General features: G+C 45.6%; 1 protein-coding gene across 2 annotated transcripts in view; it reads right to left on the bottom strand.

Annotated features, from left to right (window-relative positions):
* The window catches only part of HIVEP3 (HIVEP zinc finger 3), a 470,028-nt gene extending 458,546 nt beyond the window's left edge, over positions 1–11,482 (bottom strand). For both annotated transcript variants that reach the window (XM_053896690.1, XM_019429176.2), the window contains exon 1: positions 11,337–11,482. The gene's annotated coding sequence lies outside the window, so the exon portion shown is untranslated. The remainder of the gene's footprint in view (positions 1–11,336) is intronic.
* Positions 11,483–16,843: the final 5,361 nt, after the last annotated feature.

Here is a 16,843-nt window from a genome sequence, read left to right as displayed (position 1 = left end):
TTAGAATTTCTGTATCTATGTCCATGAGAGAGTTCAGTCTTTAATTTTCTTGTGATGTCCTTGTCAGGTTTTGGTATAATGATTTTTCTTGAGAATAAACTGGGACATGTTACTTCTTTTTCTATTCTCTGGGAAAATGTGTAAGATTCATGTTATTACGTCATTTAAACATTGGGAAGACTTTACTAGGCTGACCAAATGGGCCTACAGAGCCTCTTTGTTTGTTCGTTCATTTGTTTACCTGTTTGGTGGGAAGGTCTTTAATAATGAATTCAATTCTTTAAGAGACATAGCTCCATTCACATTTTCTATTTCTTCTTGTGTTAGTTTTGATATATCACGCTTTTAAAGAAATTTGTTTATTTCATCTAAGTTGTCAAATATGTTGACATAAAATTGTTCGTAATGCCCTCTTATTAATAATCTATTTTAGGAGCATCTTGTTGGCTCAGTCAGTAGAGCATGCAACTCTCAATCTTGAGGTCATGAGTTCAAGCCCCATTTGGGGCATGGAGCCTCCTTAAAAAAATAAGAATAATCATCCATTTTATCCTTAAATGTCTAACCACTTTTCTCAAAACCACTTGTTGAATAATAAGTCTCTTAGTAATTTACTAAGCCACTCAAAAATATGTATTCGTTCAAACCATGACCCACACATTACTCCAGTGCTAGGAATAAGCATTAAATAAGACAACACTCCTACTTTACAAAGCTTAAACTTAGTGAATGAAACAGACAATAAACAAGATGGTGACTAGTGTTAGGAGGAATACAGCAGGGTAAGGGTGTGAGGAGGGGAAAGGAAGGACTATTTTACCTGGAAGAGTCAGAGAAGGTCACTTTGAAGGGGTTATATCTGATCATAGACCCGAATGATGTAAGAGAATGAGCCATAACAGATCAGAAGGAATAACAGCAAAGGCTATAAGGTGGTAATGTACTTGGGATTGTCCAGAAAGGGCAAAGAAACCAATGCAACTGTAGCAGAGTTAGTGAGAGAGAACGAAGAGAAATTTAGAAACCTACTTAAGAGTCCAATTGTGCACAGTCCTATAGACTGTGGTAATGATCTGTCCAAATGTAATAGGAAAACACTGGTTTTGAATAGGCAAGTAACACAATATGATTTATGTTTTAAAAGACACCTCTAACTAATGTGTATAGAATAGACTGGGGGAGGCTATTGCAATAATCCAAGCAAAGGATGGTTATGGCTTGTATTATGGTGGGAACAGTGGAGGCCAGGAGAAGTGCTCAGATTCGGGCTACATTTTGAAGGCGGAGTCAACAGGACTTCTTGCTGGCCTAAGGGTGGGAGTTATAGGAAAGAGAAGACTCAAGGATAACTTCTAGACTTCTGGTCTGAGCAGCTAGGTAGATGGTGGTGCTCTCTTATGAGCCTGAGGATAAAGGGAAAGGAGTAGGTTTGGGGTAGGGAAGTTGGAAACCAGGAGTTTGGTATAAGACATGTTAAGTTTCTGATCTTGTTAGACACTCAAGTGTAGAATCAAAATGGTCTGAATTGCAGAAGAATGATGAAAATTGGAGATATAGGCTTAGGAGTCAGGTACAAATACATATTTAATGCCCTAAAACAAGATAAATTCATCTAGGAATGGAGAAGAGGTCCAAGACCTGAGCCCTGCGATACTCCAACTTTAAAAATTGGGAAGAGAGGTTCCATAGCAAAGATGACTAAGGAGTATCCAATCCAGTGAGGTGAAATCCCATAGGTCTGTGAGTGTTTCTGAACTCAACACTCAGCTACCCTGATCTTTGTGTCGATTGTTGTGTCAGTTTTGATTCCTTCAATTCCAAATAATAAATAATCCAACTGAAAAAAGCTTAAGCAATGAAAGAAAAACTAGGTATGGTTCTAATAATGTCACTTGGATACAGTTTCTCCCCTATGCAGTTTCTCTGCTATGCTTTCCAACATGGTGGCTTCATTGTTGGTTTCATGTAATAATGACAAGGCTGGGGTCCCACAACAGGGAGGGGGGATAGCATTAGTGACCTGGTACAACCTCAAACCAAAATCACAGCTTGTGGTTCTGTAAAATCAAAGTGGCATAAAACCATATTCAAAATCTGTTGCAAAGGCTGGCCAGTGATTACAGCTTACCTTTTCCTTTTCATCTTGCTCCTCTCAGTAACTGGACAACCTTCTCTGCTGTCTCTAAGGCATGGGAAGAGATGGCTTTACTTTTGGGTCACCTTTACCCTGCATAGTTTCAGTTTTATATGGAAAAAGTCTCCTGTGAGACTCTCCACCTTGGGCAAGCTACAGACTTTGACTTCTAACCTCCTTGTCCTGCAAGGCTGCCAAAACCAAAGCCCTATTTACTAGAATCAACCAATGTCCTCAGGGTAAAAGCAACTTAAGCATTCTAGTGATCTGCACATCCCTCTGGTTCCCACTTGGCCATAGATTTCAGCCTGATAGTCCCTTAAGTGCTTTTAAGGAAATTTAATTTTTTTAACTTAAAAAATATACCAAACATCTTAATATTTTTCAGCAGGAACTTCAGTCCAAATAGGCTTGCCTACCACTATCAGAAATCAAAGTCTACCATTTCCTTCTTCATTATCATTGAATGAGTTAGTTTTCCTTAGCAGCTACAGTATTTGCATGGGGTTCCTCTTGCCAGGGGAGGGGAGGACAGCCACTATACTCTTTTAAATGAGCTATTTTTGCAACCCAAAGGCCCTCTTCCTCCCCACTCCCACAGAGACAGAATACTTCTCATAAACATGGCGGCTTGCCTGTGTGGGTTTTTAGGTAACCCCTCTTCTTGTGCTTCTTGCAGTCAAACTACATCCAGGAAGGTATATTCCTCCAGCTGGACACCCAACGCCCACAACACTTGCTACAGGCAAGGGATAAAACATCAGCATGCATTTTTCACCTTAAAGAGCATGAGTTCCCGGAACTTTCTGAGATCTGTAGTTACTGGGCCCTCTCACCATCTCTATGTTGTTTTTCTTCATTTCTTCCTCCTGCTTGGCTTCCGCCTGATCTCATCTATTCAGGACAGTTTTCACACACATTTTGAAGTCACTGGATTAAATTTCTCTCCCCGTCTTGCCAAAAATAGAATAATTTTAAAGGCTTTCATCATTATCGTTTCACCTCCCTTATTGCTTTTCAATGTTTTTTTAAGAAAAGAAGGGGAAATGCCAACTAACACAGCAATGTTTCTATTCAAAGGTTGGACTTATCTTGACTCCTCTCTTTCTCTCATATCTAATACCAAATACATCCTCAAGTCCTGTCAATTCTATCTTCAAAATATATTCAGAACTTCACTTCTCACCACCTCCGCCTCCACTGCTGTACTTTATCTGGACTACTGCACTGCCTTCTAATTAGTTGTCCTGGGTTTGCCTTAGTTGCCTTACTGTCTCTTCCCCATAAAACATTTACATTTTTCAAGACGGAAGCCAGCTATGCCACCTGTGCTCAAAATCTTCCAGTGGCTTCCTATTTCACTAGAATAGCGTCAGTCGTTAACATAGTTGTAAGGCCCCCCCCTTCCCTCCATGCCCCCTTTCATTATTTGTTGCTGAATTCCAGCCACAATACCCTCCTTGCTGTTCTTCAAACAAGTCAAACATAGTCCTACCTCAGGGCCTTTGCACTGGCCAAATCCTGAGCAGGGAATGCTGCACCCCTAGGTTTCCTCCTGGCTCACTCCTCACTTCATTCACATGTCTGCTCAAGTATCACTCAATCAAGAGGCCTTCCTTGATCAACCTAACATAACAGCATTGTGCCTAACATCCACTCTGTTTCCTTACTCAAGTTTATATTACTTCCCTGCACTTATCACCACCCCCTTACCTGTTTTATATTTATTCACTTTTTGTGTTGTTCAGAGTTGTTTGTTTTCCCATACCAAAATATAAGCTCTCTGAGAACAAAGACCTTTGTCTGTTTTTATTCACTGATATACCACAAGAATACAGAAGAGTGCTTGGCCCTATAGTAAACACTCAGTAAACACCACTGAATGAATGCTATGTCTACAGAGGAACCCCGCCGCAGGAAGCAGAGACCAGGCAGCTCCACCCTCTCTGCTGCCATGCACCTGCCACCCAGCTTCTTTGCTCACTCATCTACCTTTCCAATGTCACTACTGTCAGCCTGCATCGAGCAGTCCTTCCTGCCTCAGGCTCCTCAACTCACCAATTTGGTAGCCAAATCCCAGATATCTAATGGGTCCACCCTCAGCCCAAGAACCCATCCAGAGTCCACGTAGCCATTGCTAGTGAAGGAGGGAGAAGGGGGTCGTGGATGTGTCTGTTCTTAGGCCAAGTACAGCCAACCTCTCTAGGCGCTCTACAAAGGGAAATATTGCTGGGGATCATTAATTTAAATACAGAACAAGCCTCCACCAAAGCATCCTTGACAGAGAGCATGTGCGTAATGTCTATAAGGGGGCCTCTGATTCAAATGCCTTAACAGTCCTGGCAAGTAACAGAAACGAGTGAAGAGGGCGGGGTGGTAAGATGGTAAAGATAGGAGCAGCCACCATTACTAACTATTGCCAAGGAGGAATGTGGGCCTGCTATTGCCAGATCTCCTGATGGTTCAAGAGAAGCCAAGAAATTTGGAAATTTTAGTGTGAAATCTCCCACTTTTTAAATGATGACAACTAATCCAATTTAAAAAAAAATAAAATAAAAACACTGGGCAGACCAAATAAGACACATCTGCTGACCAAATATGGCTGAGTGTGATTCTGTTTTATATAGTCAGCTCAAAAAGAGGACACAAGTAATTTATCACATTCAAAAGCAATGTTTCCCAGGGGGTTCAGTGTCAGGATTTCACCTGCCCCGTCTTCTCTACCAACCCTCCTACAAACTCCCACCAACTTTGCACCTTGAGAGCCAAGGCTCAGTGCAAAGCATTCAGGCTTTGGTTAAACCTGGGTTAACACCCAGTGCTACCTCCTAGCATTTCCCAACCTCTCAGTTCAACTTAAGTCTCAGTTTCTTCATCTGCAAAACAGGAATACTAATTCCTATGTAGAAGGGTCCTAACAGAGTTAATATAAGTAAGGTGCCCGGCACATAGGAGACGCACAGGGTAATAACTACTAGAACAGAGTAGGACCTGCCTTCCCCACAGAAAGGCGTGATACCCGAAAATCCACGATTGTGGATACAGGATGCTCATAATAAGCTGGTGCCACCTAAACATCAATGTGGAATAAGGAAAGGGTAAAAATGTATTTAGTAAATAGAACAAGGATGGGAACTACGGCCATTCAGGCGTCCAGAACTTCATACTAAAGTATTTGCTTGTGAACCTTGTCCAGAATGTCTACATTTATAGAAACCAGCACTAATTAAAATTCGTAGACATCAATTATCTGCTGATTCAAGAACTCTCTCAACTTTTACAGCCACGTTTTTGGGATGCCTATTTCAACACAACACTGAATCAAGTAAATGCATGCCGATTCTCCAATGGCCTAAAAAAAAAAAACCATAAAACTTAATCCTTTAGCTCCAGGAGACACAATTTAAAAAACAGAAAGCCCTGTTTGCAAAGCCTAAACTGCACTGCCGTCCCCATCTGGTATGGACTGCCAGGAAATACAACAGGACAGCCCTACATTCGCTAACAAACACAGAGAAGCAAAAAAGGATCCACAACCACTGGAAATAACACCCCTATGTCCCACCCATCCCTTGCCCTGTGCCTTCCAGGGAGGAGTCAGGCAGTGAGGACCCCTCAGGCCAGAGCCAGAGGGCCACACGGAACACTTGACTTCATGCCACACAGCACACATGGAGTGAGCCATGAAACAGGAAAGGGTCATCCTACAAGGAAACACACAAGGAAGCTCCCTCCAGGAACAGGGAGGGCCCTCAACTGCAAACCCCAGAAACACATTCCTACCAGCAGAGACTCGAAGGAAGTAGGCGGCTCCATCAATGAGGCTTAAAAAGAAAGAAACTTGTGCCGAGTCACCTGTACTTGTGAGCTGAGCTCCCCCATCCTAGATTTGCCTGGGCCTATTCCTACCTTCTGGCCTCTCAAGGCCCTCAGAATTCCACATGTCCATTATCAGTTTTCCTCCAGGGAGACCCAAGTACCGGAAAATCACCTCCCTCCTTCACTGCCAAGCCTCTCCTAGTAGGCAGGTGATCAGGAATTATTTAAGCTATTTTCTAGATTTTAAAAAAAAGAGGAAGTGGGGAGTCTAAAACGGGGGGGGGGGGGGGGAAGGGGGGGTTAAATTCAAGATCGGCCAGGTGCTGACAATCATTGAAGCTGGACATTGGATAAACAGGGGTTCATTATACTCTTTTCTCAATTTGTGGATAGGTTTAAAATGTTCCCTAGTAAGAAAGTTTTTAAAGGGGTGCAGGGAGAGGACACAGATACAACTTGAAAACAAAACCAAGTGTCTGTCACCCTGTATTGGGACACAGAAAAATCTGGGAAGTCCTCAGACTCTCAGATCGACAGCCCAGAGGGATCACGCCCTCCCAGAGCAGAGACTGCATCTTCTAAGCCTCACCCTTGGTGTCCTCGACAAAATCACCTTCGAAAAATTCCCTAGAACTTTTCAAAATGAGTCTGGCACAACCCAACTTCCCCTCTTGGCCTGTAAACCTTCTGCCTCCAGAAATCACCCCTACAGCCTCATCCCACTACAAGGGCCTCTACTTCTGGTTCCAAACTAGTATGTTGAGCAATCCAGGTATTGAAATAGTTCCTGGGGGGGGCAGACAGATGCCTGGGTTCCAACCGCTTGTTTAGCTGGCTCCCACTCCCAGGGGGTCCAAAGTGAGGGTACTATCATCACTTTCAGAGAGTCAAGGAACACTTACCTTCCTTCTTCTTCCTCTTCCCTTTAACTTCCCCTTGTTCCTAAAAGAAATGTTTCTATGATCTGAAGTGGATTTTTTCAATCTCAACTCTATCGACATCTTGGGCTGAAAAATTTCTGGTTGTGGGGGGCGGGGCTGTCTTGTGCATTATAGGATGTTCAGCAGCATCCCTAGTCTCCACTCACTAAATGAGGGGAGCACACACCCCAGCCCCAGTTGTGACAACCAAAACTGTCCCAGACATTGCCACATGTTCCCTGGGAGAGTGGGGGCAGCAAAAACTGCCCCTGCTTGAGAACCACTGGTCTAAAGGATATTGAAAACCCAAGTCCCATGTTGTCCTGGCAAAAAAAAAAAAAAAAAAAAAAAAAAAAAAATTGAGGATATACAGTTCATTTCCATATGCAGTATTAGATACATTTTAACTTATCAATTTGTAAGTATAGGGGTGCCTGGGTGGCTCAGTCAGTTGAATGTCTGACTTCAGCTCAGGTCATGATCCCACACTGTGTGAGTTCGAGCCCTGCATCGGGCTCTGTGCTGACAGACAGCTCAGAGCCTGGAGCCTGCTTAGGATTCTGTGTCTCTCTCTCTTTCTGCCCTTCCCCCGCCTCTCAAAAATAAATAAACCTTAAAAAAAATTTTAATAAATAAAATAAATTTGTGAGTACAAATATTTAAGACATGCTGCATCCTAAGCCAGAAACACATAAATTAACAAGAGAAAACTAAACTCATAACACTCCCAGCTATTTTTCCTGTCTTTGTGGTTTCCCCGTGTAAATCTGGTTTCCTCCAAATTATCCTGTTTGCCTGTCAATGTGGTAATCATTTCACCCAGGCCTTCTCTGAAGTGCCCCATAATTTGTGTTAGAAGGAAAAACTTCTAATGACTCTCTGAGCACTCCCCAAGGTATGCTGGCTCTCCGGCATTTAGCTGGTGTCACTGGAAAACAGAATCCCCCAAAAGAAGGTTTCCTAATGAAATCGCAAAAAAGGCATCACCAACATGTCCTCCTGTTACAACTTCAAATAACACCAGATTCCCAACGTGACCAAGAAGCACAACACAGCTAAACCAGCCAGTGTAAGAGGTGGCAACATCCACGGGGAAATACTGTTACATTTCTTCATTAGGCAGAAGGAGTTTCCTACTGTATTTAAATGGGATGCTCCCTTCTTGAGAAGAAAGAAAATGTTTTCCAGTCTGCAGAGGCCTTACATTAGCCCCAGTCTATCATCCATCTTTGGGAAACAGACATATATAGCTGTCTCTCCTCCCCATCCCATCAGACTCCCCAGCTCTACTCAGGGGTTCTCCAAAGCCCCCCTCACCCTAGGGAGATGCTGACTTGTTTCTTCCTCTCTGATGTTTGTGGACAGGGAAGCACTGGGTGTGGGGGATTCTGTCCATTCCTCCCTCTGTTACCCCCATGCCACTGGATCACCCCACTCCTAGATTCTGGCCAAGGCCTCCTCGCTAACTTCCTGGTTTCACATTTCCCCTCGAATCCAGAGTTTATGCCGATGATGGTCTTTCAAGAGCACAAGCCAGAGGACCCAGAACCCTTCTGCGGTTTCCCATTCCCTGTCACTGGATACAATCCACTGTCACTGGATACAATACTTCCTTGGTGCGCAGACTTGTGGAGCCCACCCAATGTCTGACCCAGGAGGAGTCTGAGCAAGGGCAGGATGAGTGCTGAGTGGGAAGGCACACACACATAAGGGATTTATCCACTGGATATGTGGTGGAGGGAGAAAAAGGAAGAGGGTGTTAAACATAATGACCTTAAATTTTCCTTTCAACCCTGACTTGTGATTCTCAGAACTCCTGGGCCTGCCATTCAGAGCCTGCCATCATCATCTGACCCCAAGCCTCTGGCACAGTAATGCCAAACTGTCCCCCACAAATGCCCCTCCCACAGTGCTGCACATGGTTACCCCACTTCTATGGGATGACTTCTTTCCGTGTTGTCTTGCTTTTTTTTTTTTTTAATTGCCAAAGGGACTGTGCTAGTGGCAACAGAATAAAATCAGATTGAAGTATTTAAGATGAAGCCTGTCAACCACTGGCAGCCCAGAGCATACACCCACCGCTCCTTCGTATCACACACACACACACACACACACACACGCACAATCCACTCATTGGATACTTGATCTTATACTGTGCCTTAGAGAGGAGGATATTTAATTCAGACATGCATTCACTCATCTCTCCAGCACCCCACAGGTCAAGTCTAGTCAGTTCATCTGCTTCAACTGCTGCTGTTCCACCAATGAGGGAATGGAAGGCAGGGAGAGATCGGGTATGTCGCTCAAAATCACAGATTAGCTGGCAGTAGAGTTGAGACCACAAAAAGAACCCCTAACCCCGTGTTTGCTATTACACTATAAAGCACTCTTCACCCACACTGCAGAATGCAGTGTTGTACAGACAGAAGGTAGAAATAAATACCTGTTGAAAGAATAACCTACAGAAACAGGGTAGTAGAGGTTGGTTCAGAACGTGGACTCTGAACCCAGGCTGCCTAGCTTAGAATCTGGCTGTCATTTACCTAACTGTGCGACCTAAGTCAATCGACGGGGCCTCAAGGAGACCTCCTTTACAAGGTCAGGTGAGAATTAGACACCTTAATATCCATAAAGCACCCAAAACAGTATCTGGTACATATGCTAATAAAATTACCATCAGACCTCTAACATAAGCCCGAACACAGTAAGAATCATCCTTCTTAAAATTTAGGCTGGCAAATCAAAACTAAATCTTGTTAGCTCTATACCCTGTCCCAAAAGAAATCAACATGGGGGAGAAACTCAAATGACAGTACTCAAAATAATATTGAAGTGACCCAGTGGCTTGAGACCATTACTACAGGGAGAAAGGACCTCATAGATCAAAGGCATTGTAACACCTACTGCACCAAAGAATAAAAAACCTTAACCGCCTCTAGCAGGCATTATCTAAGTAAAGTGGGCTGCAAATCTGCGGGAGAATTGTTTTCGCCATGATAATATTTCTGGGAAATTGCTGCCTCTATGCTAAACGTACTGGCGTTGCAGAGCTGGCATACTAATAGAAAGATTATTACAGAAACACTATTAACATGAATTAGATATTATTAAAGACTCAACACTACAACAGTGCCTGATTACAAGAGATTTCAGGCTGTATTGCTTAATGGGAAGATAAAAGTGTTAATTAAGCCCCCTCTTACAGCATGTCCCTAGGCAGGTCTGTACACCACAGGTAGCAAGAGGTCTGTGTACGAAATGAGAAGCCAGTAACGCCAACCCAGTTGGATACGGTCCTACGGGAAGATGGGGAAAGAACAGGAAGAGCCAAGGTTTTCTGCACAGGAGGGGTATCCTGGGAAAGCAGACAAGTATCCAAACTTAATCTGAATCTCAGGTTTGTTTGTTTGTTTGTTTTCCTTAGCTACTTCCTCAGCAATACTTCTAAAACCTCCTTTGCTTAAGTGAAGGTGATCAAATAACTCAACATGAGATTGGCGACTCTGAATAAACAGCGTAAGCAGGGAGAGGCAGAGAAAGCCTTGCCATTATTACCCAAACCTTCCCAGGCAACCAGAAGACACTGAATAGCTCTCCCGGCAGCACCTTGGCCCAAAGCATCTCATCGCAAACAGCCTAAAGCTCTCAGTGGCTCTTAAAGAGTTGCTAGACTCAAGGCATTAGCCATGGGTTTAGGATCTATTTTGCTTTCCCACCTTGTTAATTAACTAATCAGGGATGGCAAAGCACTTCACAAATATAAACTGTCAGGGAAACGCTAAGTAAATTCGCCTACCTGGTCTAAATGTCAATACTAAATTAGGAAAGGGGGAAAAGCCGAGCGGGAGGCTGAGCTGTCCTCAGCTGCTGCAATCCTGGGGCCAGGGTTCGCTAACACAAGGCTGACCGACCCGTGTGCCCTGCAGCAGCCTCCAGCCCCGGGGCAGGGCTCTCAGGCAGGACTTCTGGAAGGGAGACCTGGACTAGGGCCACCCCGGGGCAAAGGGAAGGCTGCGCGCCAGGCGCATCCTTGAGGCTCAGCCTCCATCTCCCCGCATCTCAGAGATGTCAACAAACCCCGGCCACAAAGTGAAACTTTCCGGGCCCCCGCTGTCGCGCTGGGTCTCTGCCCTCTGCCCGGGAGCGCGTCGCGGGGACAGGTGTGGAGCCGGGCCTCGGGAGGAGACCCCCGCCCCCAGCCCCTGCGATTGTGTAATCAGCCGGGGAGGGGGGGGCTCGGCACCGGCCCCACGCTGGGCTGCAGATGCGCGGCCCGGGGACCCCGCGGCAGGCGCGGCGCCCGGGGGTTGTAGGGGGTTGGGGAGGCCTTTCGTCCCGCCCCCCGGGACCGCCCCCGGGAGGCCAGGGGAGCCGCGGCGCTGACACAGCCCGGAGGGGGCGCCCGAGCGGCAGACCGATGCCGAGGAGGGGGCGCGAGGGCTCGGTAGCGCGGCCGGTCTTACCTGCGCGCCGGGCCAGCAAGGCGGGAGGCGGCTCGGGATGCCGGGGCGGCGGGCGGCAGCGCTGGCAGCCAGCGGGCCACGGCATGTAAGGAACCGCGGCGGCGGCTGCGGCGTCGGCGGCGGCGGCGGCAGCGGCGGGCGCGGGACTGACAGCCCCAGGCCCCGCCTCCAGCCCTGGGCCCCGCCCCCCCCGCGGCCGCGCGGCTGGCCCTGCCTACTCCGCCCACCGCCGGGGTCAAGCTCGGTCCACCAGCCCGGCGGGCGGGGGCGCTCGCTTCCGATTGGTCTGAGAGATATCCGCCCCGCCCACTCCCCGCCTCCTCCCTGGCAGGGAGCGGCGCGTGCGCGGTGGCTGCGAAGGGCAACGCAGAAAGCTGAGTGCTGGCGTTCTCGGTCCCCAGCGGTGGGTATGGGGCGTCCTTCCTCATCCGGGATGTCTGGGAGCCCTGGATGGCCCTGAGGAACCAGGAATCAAACTTAGACTACATGGTGGATGGTCCCTATTCACCTGTGAACGGATCTACGGGAGAAAAAACAAACCAGAATAGACCAGGGTCTAACCAGAGGAGACCCCAAAATTGTGAACTGCAACAGAAAACAAGCCACCAGCCTGGACGCATCTGAGACGGGTCCCAGGGGTGCTTTATCCAGCAAGTGTGATGTGTGTGCAGAGGGTCTAGTAGTTGAGAAATGAGGTTAGGGCATTAGGGTTGTGCCAGCAGAAAAAGTGAGTGAGGCTGAAGTAAGTGGCCCTTCTCCAGCACCTACCTCTTACTCCTCCCCCACCCCCTGTCCATACTCTCCCCTCTGTGCTGGTTCCAGTACCTTCCGCTGCAAACAAGATCAAGTCTCTCCCAGGGGTGCCTGGGTGGCTCAGTCGGTTAAGCGTCTGACTTACTTTGGCTCAGTTCATGATCTCGTGGTCTGTGAGTTCGAGCCCCGCTTCAGGCTCTGTGCTGACGGCTTGGAGCCTGGAGCCTGCTTCGGATTCTGTGTCTCCCTCTCTCTCCGCCCCTCCCCTGCTCATGTTCTGTCTCTCTCTGTCTCAAAAATAAATAAGACATTTAAAAAACATTAAAAAAAAAAAAAAAAAACAGATCAAGTCTCTCCCAGCAAGAATACACTGAGACCCTGCAATTCCACTCCTAAGTATATACTCAAGGAAATTGGAAACATCTACACAAAAACTTGCACACAGATGTTCGTAGCCTATTCATTAATGGCCATAAGTGGAAACAATCGGAGGGTCCATCATCTGATGAAAGGGTAAATTATGGTTTATCCATACAATGGAATATTACTGGGCCATAAAAAGGAATGAAGTACACATACATGCTATAATATGGAGAAACATTGAAAACTAAGTGAAGAAAGTCAGACACAAATGACCACATGGCATGTGAGTTTGTTTATACGAAATGTCTGGAATACACAAATCTACAGAAAGTAGGTGAATGGTTGCCAGGGAACCATGGAAAAGGAGAAATGGGGAGTGACTGCTAATGGGCATGAGGTTTCATCCAGGGTGATGAAAATGTTCTCGAACTAGATAGGAGTGATGATGATACAACTTTGTGAATATACTAAAAACCACTGGATAATATACTTTAAAGGAGTGAAAGGTATGGCATGTGAATTGTTCTCATTTAAAAAAAAAAAAAATCAATGCATCTAACAAAAAGAAAAAGAAAACACGCAGCTCCCTTGAGGCTGTACGCCTTCCAGCTAGCTACCTTGCAGGTTCCCAGACCTTCACACCTGAGATTCTTGCAAAGGTGGCATACATGTTTTTACCAGAACTTCCTCATCTCCCATTTATACACTAGTTCCCTAGAATGTGGCTTCTACCGGTACCAGAGCTGAAATCTGCCCTCTCCTGGAATCCTGAAGGTTTCTGTGAGCCTGAGAGTTCCTGGTTCTCTTCCTCCTCTCCATTCTTTCTGTCTTGACTTTTTCCTTGGCCAGCTTTTTCTGTGGCTGTTTCCAAAATCCTTTCTGGGTTCTGTTATCCGTGTCTATGAGTTCAGTTACTGCTTCAAATTCTAACCTCCACCTGATGTTCACAGGTTTCTCAAACTCAGTGTGTCCTAAGCAACTTGTCATCTTCCCTGCCCCCACTCTCTCCTTTCTCTCCAGTAGTGATATCTATTGCTGCATACTAGGACCTGGGAGTTATCCTTGATTTTTCCCTCTTCCCTCTTCGAGAGTCAACCACCAATTTTTATCCCATAAGTGTTCCTAAATCCCACAGTCCTTCTCTATTGGCACTAACACAGCCCTGACCCACACCCCCCATCATCTTATGCCTTCTAATCCCCCCCCCATCTTTTGTTGTCTTCAAATCCAGCTTCCAAAGAGCTGTGGAAGTGAACACCCATTGCTTTAGCTTACATAGCTGGCATTCCTCTTTCTTATGACAGCAACACCCTGATCTTGCTTTGGGAACCCACCCTTTCCCATTAGATACAGGCTTGGTGAGACTGTCAATCAAGATGCTGAGCTTACCGAACCCAGGCTAGGTGTGCCCTCAAGCTGAGGCAATAGGACAGTCTTCATCTGGTATGTGGATCCCAGGCAGAGCCACATAAACAATGAAAGTGGTTGGACCTGATTGTTCCCAACCAAGGAGACCCCCAGTCAATTCCTGCTATCTCTGTGCTGGGAGTTCCCTTCAGAGCCTGGGTGCTGCGGTTCTTCCTTCGGTTTTCTGGAGGATTCTACCTCTCTCCAAAGTATCCATTCCTTCTTTGGAAATTAACCAGAGTTGCCTGCAACCATGACACCTAATGGATACAGAAATATGCCTAAAACACAAACCGTGTCTTTACCTACTGACAAGTGGTTAGCAGCATCCCATCGCCCACGGGAGAGCCTTCAAGCTCTGTGACCCAGCCCTGGCCTGCCTCTCCCACATCTTTGCTCCCCACTCTCTGCCTTGCCCTTGCATTTCTGCCCTTCTAAATTGCTTGGAGATTCATGTCCACACACTGTAAGATTTCATGCCTCTGCGTTCATGAGGCCCCTCTGTGTAGAATACCCTTCCCTGTTTACCCAGCTAGCTTCATCCTTTGCTGAGTTCTCCTCCAGAAAACTTTTCCTGGCTCTCCCTGCTCTGAACTCGCTGCCTTTTTCTGTGTTCTTAAAGCACCCTACCCTTCTACCTACCATTGCACTTACTGTCATGGTATCTTACTTATACATTTAATTATCTGCCTCTCCCACTAAACCTGGAGTTCCTCAAAGGCTTAGCCTTCCTTCCTTTATCTTTAGGGCTTAACACAGTGCCTGGCCCATGGCAGGTGCTCACAACCCTTCCTTTCTTCTTCTTTGCCTCTATAATTCCTGAATAAGAAAAAGAGATGTAATTGAGGGACATTAACAAGCATTTTCCCCAGAAGGATGAGAAGAAAAAATTCAGGCCTAAAGCACCTCATACAGGTTGTCCCATAACTGTATTCCAATTCAAAAAAAAAAAAAAAAAAAAAAGTTCCAGAAGACAGCTAAACCCTCAGTAAGACTAAAAGGCACTTATTTAAATGATATGACTCTGATCTCAAAAATCCACTCAATTTCTCCTGAAAGTCTTCATGCCTTAATGAGATGCAAAACTAAGTAACTCAGACAATTGTACTCATATGGTTCCTAAGTGGCAAGGTGTGTTTTTGTACTTACTTGTGATCATAGCTGAAGAATAAACAATGTAACAAGCAAATGCATAGTTTCATTTGGATGTCTGTTGTGAAACACCCACTACCTCAAGTAGCATTATGTAACCATCTATGGCAAATGTTGAAGACATTAGATGGGTTCTAGTCCCACCTTGGCCACAACCATCTGCTTGACTTTGGCTGAGTCCCTGTCCTTGGATATTTGCAGTCAGCCTCCCCAGTACCCATTCCTTCATTATACCACCATCAGAAACACAAAATTCCTTTGGAAAAGCAGTTTTTCTCCACTCTAACCCAAACGGTCTTACTTAACCTGACTCCAAACTCCAGGAGTTAGGCCTAATAGTCCTAAAGCAATCATTCTAAACCATCTCTTTAGTTACAGAAATTAGTTCAAAGGAAGACATGAAGCCCAGTCCAGACAATGAGATTTGAGAAGACATTTTCTAGGACTCCTGACAAGAAGAAGATTGCTGTCTATGCTGTAGCTCCTATCAATAATATAAGGCCTAGAATTAATACAGCCACATGTGACCACAAGGATAAAGACTAGACTGCCAGGCAGTGGATGAATCCTGAGGAAGGCAGAATGGGAAAATAGAAAATAAACAGAAACCTCAGTTACATTGTTGAGCAGTGAGCTGCTGGATCAAGCCATACCTGAAACTATTGTCCCATACTTTCCAGTTATATGGAAATATAACCTTCCCTTCATTGCTAGAGTTTAGTTTTCTGTCTGTTAACATGAGTAGTCCTACCAAAAACACTTAACAATCTCTCTGGGACTCTATTTTCCCATTAGTAAAATAAAGATAATATGAAGTGTCTTTAAGAATTCTGCCAGCTTTCACATCCTCTAAGTCTCTGAAGGGCAAATATACTCAAATGATCTAAGTGCATTATCATTTACTAGTAAGCACTAAGGAAAATAAGACTCTCCAGTATAACCCAACAAAAGACCGCCAAAACTAGAAATACAAACAGAAATCCTCAAGCTTTAGCCTATACCAGGAGTTACCCAGATCTCTACCCCCCTCCCCCCCCCTCCCCCCCCACATTTCAGCCGCTTGTTTCTACACTCTGAAAATAGTGAGGGAGGGAAGGAGGGGTGGTCTGGGAAGGAAGCATATAAGGTGGCCCTGCTTTCCGACTGTCTTCTTACCGTGGTGCCCATGGCTTTAGACCCATGGTTCAGATTCTGACCTCTTCTACCTGAACTCTTAGACCTGAGAACGCCCCTGCACCTTCTCTCTCTCCCCACATCTGACCTCTGGATCATGCATTTAACTTGCCAGCCTCCCCCCATGTCTGTATTCCCAGCACTGATCACCTTCAATCAGTGGGAAGTGATGATATATTAGCCAGCAAATCCAGAGCACAGATTTGTCTATCCGTAGCAACAAGGCCTAGAGGAAGGAGACCAGGATGGTTATTTAGTGGAGGAGAGTCACTTAATAAATGAGATTAAGCACCTTAGAAGCCTGAAGGGTTGAACAAATTGTTTGATACACTGCGCTGGCAATTATGTAGAAAGGTTTCACACATGGGATATGTAGCCCTTTTAAAATAATGCATTTGGACGAGCAATTGTAATCAACACCCTAATTTGTAAAAGCATTGCCTGGGTCCCTGTCCAATACTGCAGTGGGACACCAAGGCCATACCTGAAGGCACTGGGAACCTCAGGAAGGGGCAATGTGGAAAGAACGCAAGTTGCTTTCCTGGAAATAGAAGTTAAGAACATGCTGCTGATTACGCTTGCTCTTTGTTCTGACTTTGCAAAATTCATGGGAAAAGACAGATTTCAGCACAGGTTTGATTGATTCATTTAACATTTTA

This window comes from Panthera pardus, unplaced genomic scaffold (assembly GCF_024362965.1).
Source record: "Panthera pardus isolate Hobbes unplaced genomic scaffold, ASM2436296v1 HiC_scaffold_11, whole genome shotgun sequence".
Lineage (NCBI taxonomy): Eukaryota > Metazoa > Chordata > Mammalia > Carnivora > Felidae > Panthera > Panthera pardus.
Note: the sequence above shows the minus strand (reverse complement) of the source record. Positions and strands in the feature narration are given on the sequence as shown.